Source organism: Berghia stephanieae, chromosome 6, assembly GCF_034508935.2.
Source record: "Berghia stephanieae isolate SIO BIC M18660-M18661 chromosome 6, UCSD_Bste_1.3, whole genome shotgun sequence".
NCBI classification, from domain to species: domain Eukaryota; kingdom Metazoa; phylum Mollusca; class Gastropoda; order Nudibranchia; family Aeolidiidae; genus Berghia; species Berghia stephanieae.
The window spans coordinates 2,460,820-2,469,496 of record NC_088365.1 but is presented as its reverse complement, the minus strand read 5'-3'; the positions used below and the strand labels follow the sequence as shown (position 1 = coordinate 2,469,496).

Here is an 8,677-nt window from a genome sequence, read left to right as displayed (position 1 = left end):
TCATTATCATCGTCATCACTTTTATTATTTCTCATATTATCATCGCAATCATCATCATCATCATCATCATCATCATCATTGTCATATTTACTTCAATATTCTTGTTATACAGGGCTGCCACAAGATCCAAATACCGACGAGCGGACAGAAACGTCTCGTTCGCAACGTTCTGACTCTCGGAGAATCAGAGATAAATATCCTGACTAGGAAACCGGCCCTCCGTGTAGAAGATGGTCCCAAGAGCTCTCTCCAGACCCATGTACACGTTGGCGATGATCACTTCTTGGTACGCCACCAGAGAACGCCAAATGAACACTGACTGCCCTTTTGTGGTATAGATATAATGAAATTGGATTCACTAGTCTGATGTCACATTGCCCAGCAACGTCTAGCAGCGTGGTTATAAACAAAGAAAATGGGTACTTTTTATTCTTCATGATGACTAGAACGTGATCAGAATGTATAAAAGTCAATACATGATCATATTTATAATGAATTTTCTCATCTGGATACGCTTTTATGCTCGTCGGAGAAATATTTCATAAAGGCGTCTGCAATTGTTCCGATAGTTTACAGCCAGTTACTAAGTTACCACGCGTCATTACGAGGGAAGTTACGTCATGACTGTTAAAGCCTGTTGATTTTTGACTAATCAAATCATGGAATTTGTCACACAGCTTCACAAGTAAATGCTCGGACAAACATAGTTGGTTGTTTATAAACAATAACGTGAATGATATCGACCTCTCGCTGGTCATTGGTATTGTATTTATATCGCCAGATAGGTGACTAGTTATCACACGATTTTCTTGATCAGATTATAAACGTTTAAGTGTACACATAGTTTTCAGTGTTGGTTCTATTGATCAAGCCATGGAACAGTGCGTAATTTACTTAAACACATGCCATCCTTAGCAAAAGCTGTGTAGTTTTTTATGTTTGCCAATCATTATAAATGTTTAAATTATGACGATTGTCCGAGATTCGTGTTTATCAAGGTCTTCATTGACGTCACTCAGATCTTAGTTATTGTTTTTCATCAGCCATTTTTATGAGCATTCATCACTAAATTATATGTGTTGTAAATAGTGTTAGTCAGTGAGATTTGATTATTCCTAACAAAACCCACATTTCTTTTGACCCCTATTACCTTTTATGGCAGCGACAGTGTGTGTGTGTGTGTGTGTGTGTGTGTGTGTGTGTGTTGTGTGCGTGTGTGTGTGTGTTTGTGTGTGTGTGTGTGTGTGTAGAGGAGAGAGAGAGAGAGAGAGAGAGAGAGAAAAGAGAATGGCAGCCTGTGTAGGCAAAATTAGGCCTGAGTAGACACAGTTGTTTTTGTTTTCAAGTTTCAAGTTTCTGATTTTCATTTGGAGTTGATTGAACTTTGTTAACAGTATGAATAATACTATAAACAATCAACGTTACACATACTTTTCTGTTTTGACACGTTATATTGGCTGGCCGATATTATGATTTTTTTAAAAATACTAAACGTATTGCATCAATAGATATTATATAAACAACGTTTAAGTTTTCACGTAGTTTTCCGTGTTGTTTCTATTAATCAAGCGGTAGAACAGTGCGTAATTTACTAAAACACATGCCATCGATTGCAAAACCTGTGTAGTTTTCTTCGTTTGCCAATCATTATAATAAGTGTGTACATTGTGACGACTGTCCTAGATTCGTATTGACGTCACTCGGATATTAGTTATTATTTTGAATCAGCCATTTTTTGAGCAATTATCACTAAACTGTATGAATAAGGCAATAAACAATCAACGTAACACATACTTTTGTGTATTTACACGATATATGCTGTTGGCATCAATAGTTTTATATAACCAAATGCAGGCATTGATATAGAACGACATTGACGTCATTAGGTTTTTATAATTGTTTATTTTAATAAAACCTGTGTAGTTTTCTATGTTTACCAATCATTATAATTGTTTACATTATGACGACTGTCTGAGAGTTCGTGGTTATCTAGGTGTCTATTGACGTCAATCAGCTCTAAGTTATTGTGTTTAGTCAGCCATTTTTATGAGCTTTTATCACTAAATTGTATGTGTTGTGAATTGGATTCAATAGTCTGACGTCACGTCGCCCACCAACGGCAGTCATCGTGTTTCGAAACAAAGAAAATCTGTACTTTTTATTCTTCATGCTGGCTAAAACTTTTCATATGTCTTGTGATCAGAATGTATCAAAGTCAAAACATGATCAGATTTAAAATGATTGTTCCCCTTTGCATACGCTTTTATGCTCGTCGGAGAAATATTTCATAAAGGCGCCCTCCATTGTGCCGATTGTTTAGAGCCAGTTACTAAGTTACCATGCGTCATAACAAGGAAAGTGATGTTACGACTGTTGAAATGTTTTGTGTTAGTAGATTAGATTATCCCAATCAGAGTCCCACATTCCGTTTTATGGGAGTGTGTGTGTGTGTGTGTGTGTGTGTGTGTGTGTGTGTGTGTGTTTGTGTGTGTGTGATAGAGAGAGAGATAGATAGATAGATAGATAGATAGATAGAGAGAGAGAGAGAGAGAGAGAGAGAGAGAGAGAGAGAGAGAGAGATGAGAATGGCGGTCTGTGTAGGCATAACTAAGGCCTGAGCAGACGCAGTTGAATTTGTTTTCAAGAATAAAGTTTCTGATTTTCATTTGGAGTTGATATTAATTTCTTAGGAGTATGAATGATACTATAAACAATCAGCGGAACACATACTTTCGTGTATTGACACGTTATATCCTGTTGACATCAATAGTTTTATATAACCAAATACGGGCATATATAGTTAGAACGAAATTGACGTCATCAGGTTTTTGTAATTGTTTATTATAATAAAACCAGTGACGTCAAACTGAGAGTTCATGGTTATCTAGGTGCCTATTGACGTCAATCAGATTTTAGTTATTGTTTGTAGTCAGCCATTTTTATGAGCATTCATCACTAATTTGTATGAGTCCCACATTCCTTTTGGCCCCAATTGCCTTTCATGGGAGTGAGAGGGTAGGAGGAGATAGAGAGAGAGAGAAGAAGATAGAAGAAGAAGAGAAGAAGAAGAAGAAGAAGAGAAGAAGAAAGAGAGAAGAAGAAGAAGAAGAAGAGAAGAAGAAGAAGAAGAAGAAGAAGAAGAAAAGAAAGAAAGAAGAAAAGAAGAAGAGAAGAAAGAAGAAGAAGAAGAAGAAGAAGAAGAAGAAGAAGAAGAAGAAGAAGAGAAGAGAAGAAGAAAGAAGAAGAAGAAGAAGAAGAAGAAGAAGAAGAAGAAGAAGAAGAAGAAGAAGAAGAAGAAGAAGAAGAAGAGAAGAAGAAGAAGAAGAAGAAGAAGAGAAGAGAAGAAAGAAGAAGAAGAAGAAGAAGAAGAAGAAGAAGAAGAAAAGAAGAAGAAGAAGAAGAAGAAGAAGAAGAAGAAGAAAGAAGAAGAAGAAGAAGAAAAGAAGAAGAAGAAGAAGAAGAAGAAGAAGAAGAAAGAAGAAGAAGAAGAAGAAGAAGAAGAAGAAGAAGAAGAGAAGAAAAAAGAAGAAGAAGAAGAAGAAGAAAGAAAAAAAGAAGAAGAAGAAGAAGAAAGAAAGAAGAAGAAGAAGAAGAAGAAGAAGAAGAAGAGAGAAGAAGAAGAAGAAGAAGAAAAGAAGAAGAAAAGAAGAAGAGAGAGAAGAAAGAGAAGAAAGAAGAGAAGAAAAGAAGAAGAAAAGAAGAAGAAGAGAAGAAGAGAAGAAAAAGAAGAAGAGAAGAGAAGAAGAAGAAGAAGAAGAAGAGAAGAAGAGAAGAAGAGAGAAGAGAGAAGAGAGAAGAAGAAGAAGAAGAAGAAGAAGAAAAGAAGAAGAAGAAGAAAGAAGAAGAAGAAGAAGAAGAAGAAGAAGAAGAAGAAAGAAGAAGAAGAAGAAGAAGAAGAAGAAGAAGAAGAAGAAGGAAGAAGAAGAAGAAGAAGAAGAAGAAGAAGAAGAAGAAGAAGAAGAAGAAGAAGAAGAAGAAGAGAAGAAGAAGAAAAGAAGAAGAAGAAGAAGAAGAAGAAGAAGAAGAAGAAGAAGAGAAGAAGAGAAGAAGAAGAAGAAGAAGAAAGAAGAAGAAGAAGAAGAAGAAAGAAGAAGAAGAAGAAGAAGAAGAAGAAGAAGAAGAAGAAGAAGAAGGAAAAGAAGAAGAAGAAGAAGAAGAAGAAGAAGAAGAAGAAGAAGAAGAGAAGAAGAAGAGAAGAAGAAGAAGAAGAAGAGAAGAAGAAGAAGAAGAAGAAGAAGAAGAAGAAGAAGAGAAGAGAATGCGAATGCGTGGAGTTTTATTTTTAACGTTAGTCATTTTCCCCTCAAGACAAATCTCACATTCAGCTTTCTCATTCTCACCATTTGTTTTATTTACATTCATACCATCAAACACTTGTTCAAGTTTCTTAACATCTTCAAAGTTACAGTGGCCAAGAATTTTATGCCAGTCTTGTAAATCTAAAGTGTAATTCACATCATGCACAGTTTGTTTAACATTAACATCAGTTTGTGTATCACTTTCTGAAACTACTATATTGTTACAAATGTGGAGATAATACAGTCTGCCATGCCTATGAATGTCAAATTTTCTGCCACTTTTGTCCATTAATTCTGCAGAATTTTGTCTGAAATGCACACTTGCACCATTATCAGCAGCTGCTTGAACTGAAAAAATGTTCTGAGGGAATGTAGGAACATAAAGAACATTGCGGAGTTGTCCACTACACTTGTTGCCTTCGTCGTCAACCATTGTTACTTCCACATGTCCTCTTTTAAGAGCTAGGTTATTTGCTCGGTCGCCATTTGCGAGCTCGATAAAATGTTCACTCGGGTTGAAGTTTTGTTCAAATTCGGTAAACTTTGTTAAGTCGTTGAAAATATGTGACGTTGCACCACAATCCACAAGAAGTTTCTCTTTCTTATTCACATTTAATATATCGAAATGTTCATTCACCTTAAATGCAAAATTATGTTCATTTCCATCAGGTTGGAAGGCTGCATGTGCCTGCGTGTTATTGGTCGTTGAGGTTTTCTTTCACGATCGACACGTTTTGTCAGTGTGGTTATCTCTGCAACAAAAACTGCACCACAGTCTATTTGCTTTAGTTTTATTGACTGGACAGTCTCTTTTAAAATGTCCATGCTGACCACAGTTGAAACAAAGTATTTCTTTCGAAGGATTTTGTTGTTTCATTTTAGACGCATAGTTGGGCCTAGCAGTCGCCTTGTACTTTAAAACTGAATCTTCTGAAGTTGTAGAGATTACTCTTGATTTTTCTGTTTCCTCAAAGCTTCGCAGAGCTACTTTGAAATCACTGAACGTCGGTTTCTTCTCTGATTGGGTGACAACAGCTACAAAAGCTTGGTATGAGTTAGGTAGCCCTTTCAATACCATTGCGACTAGTAAACTATCAGAAACCTGTTCATCTGCATTTCGTAAAGCTGATGCTGCTGTCTCTGCCCTAATTAAGTACTCTGTTACACTTTCAGTAGGACTCTTGGCTAATGATGTCAATTCAGTGTACAAAGAAATCACTCTTGGAGTGCTTGAGCTGGCATAGTACCCCGCAAAATCCTGAGGGCTTTTCGGCCGTCATCAGGTGCATCTCTCATGACTAAAGATAAGCTTTTGTCGTCCAGGAATTGAATCAACTCAGCATAAGCATCTGCATTCTTTTCAAAGTCTACATCTTCCCCTTCACCCGCAAGGATCACATCTTTCAGTTTCTGTAGCCTGAGGTAGCTCAGAAACTTCATCTCCCATTGTTCATACTTCTGATCATCCCCATCGAAAACTAATCTTGCGTACCTGCTGTTGTTGGCACTGGGCCCATAACCTGTTAAGTTTGACATAATTTAGGATGACACAGGATACTTTTGTAACTATGGTTTTTATTCAAACCCAAAGAACGACATATTAATGTGGAGACATTGTGAGTGAATTTCAGTAGGAAGGAATCAACAGTCAAAGTGAAAAGTAAACACCTCGTTATTTATCAATAGAGTGAACGCCCTTGGTTCAAGGGAAATAACCAACAAAGTATTGTAGAGAGACATTATGACACAATTGTTTCTCTTAGACCATTAGAAATCATAAGATCATATACTAATAGTAATAATACATAGAAATAATTCAACAATTATTTTCAGCTTTCATTCTCTATAACTGGGAGAACATTGAAACTCACATCCTGGACACCCACAGCAATGATCCATTCGGTGACGAGCACTCATTATTAGTTTTTTTAAAAATTTATTTATCTATTTATTTTTTGGATATTATTATTATCCTCATCATTATCATCGTCATCACTTTTATTATTTCTCATATTATCATCGCAATCATCATCATCATCATCATCATCATCATCATTGTCATATTTACTTCAATATTCTTGTTATACAGGGCTGCCACAAGATCCAAATACCGACGAGCGGACAGAAACGTCTCGTTCGCAACGTTCTGACTCTCGGAGAATCAGAGATAAATATCCTGACTAGGAAACCGGCCCTCCGTGTAGAAGATGGTCCCAAGAGCTCTCTCCAGACCCATGTACACGTTGGCGATGATCACTTCTTGGTACGCCACCAGAGAACGCCAAATGAACACTGACTGCCCTTTTGTGGTATAGATATAATGAAATTGGATTCACTAGTCTGATGTCACATTGCCCAGCAACGTCTAGCAGCGTGGTTATAAACAAAGAAAATGGGTACTTTTTATTCTTCATGATGACTAGAACGTGATCAGAATGTATAAAAGTCAATACATGATCATATTTATAATGAATTTTCTCATCTGGATACGCTTTTATGCTCGTCGGAGAAATATTTCATAAAGGCGTCTGCAATTGTTCCGATAGTTTACAGCCAGTTACTAAGTTACCACGCGTCATTACGAGGGAAGTTACGTCATGACTGTTAAAGCCTGTTGATTTTTGACTAATCAAATCATGGAATTTGTCACACAGCTTCACAAGTAAATGCTCGGACAAACATAGTTGGTTGTTTATAAACAATAACGTGAATGATATCGACCTCTCGCTGGTCATTGGTATTGTATTTATATCGCCAGATAGGTGACTAGTTATCACACGATTTTCTTGATCAGATTATAAACGTTTAAGTGTACACATAGTTTTCAGTGTTGGTTCTATTGATCAAGCCATGGAACAGTGCGTAATTTACTTAAACACATGCCATCCTTAGCAAAAGCTGTGTAGTTTTTTATGTTTGCCAATCATTATAAATGTTTAAATTATGACGATTGTCCGAGATTCGTGTTTATCAAGGTCTTCATTGACGTCACTCAGATCTTAGTTATTGTTTTTCATCAGCCATTTTTATGAGCATTCATCACTAAATTATATGTGTTGTAAATAGTGTTAGTCAGTGAGATTTGATTATTCCTAACAAAACCCACATTTCTTTTGACCCCTATTACCTTTTATGGCAGCGACAGTGTGTGTGTGTGTGTGTGTGTGTGTGTGTGTGTGTGTGTGTGTGTGTGTGTGTGTGTTTGTGTGTGTGTGTGTGTGTGTGAGAGAGAGAGAGAGAGAGAGAGAGAGAGAGAGAGAGAGAAAAGAGAATGGCAGCCTGTGTAGGCAAAATTAGGCCTGAGTAGACACAGTTGTTTTTGTTTTCAAGTTTCAAGTTTCTGATTTTCATTTGGAGTTGATTGAACTTTGTTAACAGTATGAATAATACTATAAACAATCAACGTTACACATACTTTTCTGTTTTGACACGTTATATTGGCTGGCCGATATTATGATTTTTTTAAAAATACTAAACGTATTGCATCAATAGATATTATATAAACAACGTTTAAGTTTTCACGTAGTTTTCCGTGTTGTTTCTATTAATCAAGCGGTAGAACAGTGCGTAATTTACTAAAACACATGCCATCGATTGCAAAACCTGTGTAGTTTTCTTCGTTTGCCAATCATTATAATAAGTGTGTACATTGTGACGACTGTCCTAGATTCGTATTGACGTCACTCGGATATTAGTTATTATTTTGAATCAGCCATTTTTTGAGCAATTATCACTAAACTGTATGAATAAGGCAATAAACAATCAACGTAACACATACTTTTGTGTATTTACACGATATATGCTGTTGGCATCAATAGTTTTATATAACCAAATGCAGGCATTGATATAGAACGACATTGACGTCATTAGGTTTTTATAATTGTTTATTTTAATAAAACCTGTGTAGTTTTCTATGTTTACCAATCATTATAATTGTTTACATTATGACGACTGTCTGAGAGTTCGTGGTTATCTAGGTGTCTATTGACGTCAATCAGCTCTAAGTTATTGTGTTTAGTCAGCCATTTTTATGAGCTTTTATCACTAAATTGTATGTGTTGTGAATTGGATTCAATAGTCTGACGTCACGTCGCCCACCAACGGCAGTCATCGTGTTTCGAAACAAAGAAAATCTGTACTTTTTATTCTTCATGCTGGCTAAAACTTTTCATATGTCTTGTGATCAGAATGTATCAAAGTCAAAACATGATCAGATTTAAAATGATTGTTCCCCTTTGCATACGCTTTTATGCTCGTCGGAGAAATATTTCATAAAGGCGCCCTCCATTGTGCCGATTGTTTAGAGCCAGTTACTAAGTTACCATGCGTCATAACAAGGAAAGTGACGTTACGACTGTTGAAATGTTTTGTGTTAGTAG

The 8,677-nt window shown here is 36.2% G+C and overlaps 1 protein-coding gene across 1 annotated transcript in view; it reads left to right on the top strand.

Moving 5' to 3' along the window:
• Window positions 1–6,216: 6,216 nt before the first annotated feature.
• The window catches only part of LOC144975966 (uncharacterized), a 39,890-nt gene continuing 37,429 nt past the window's right edge, over window positions 6,217–8,677 (top strand). The window contains exon 1 of the mRNA XM_078920208.1: window positions 6,217–6,960. The gene's annotated coding sequence lies outside the window, so the exon portion shown is untranslated. The remainder of the gene's footprint in view (window positions 6,961–8,677) is intronic.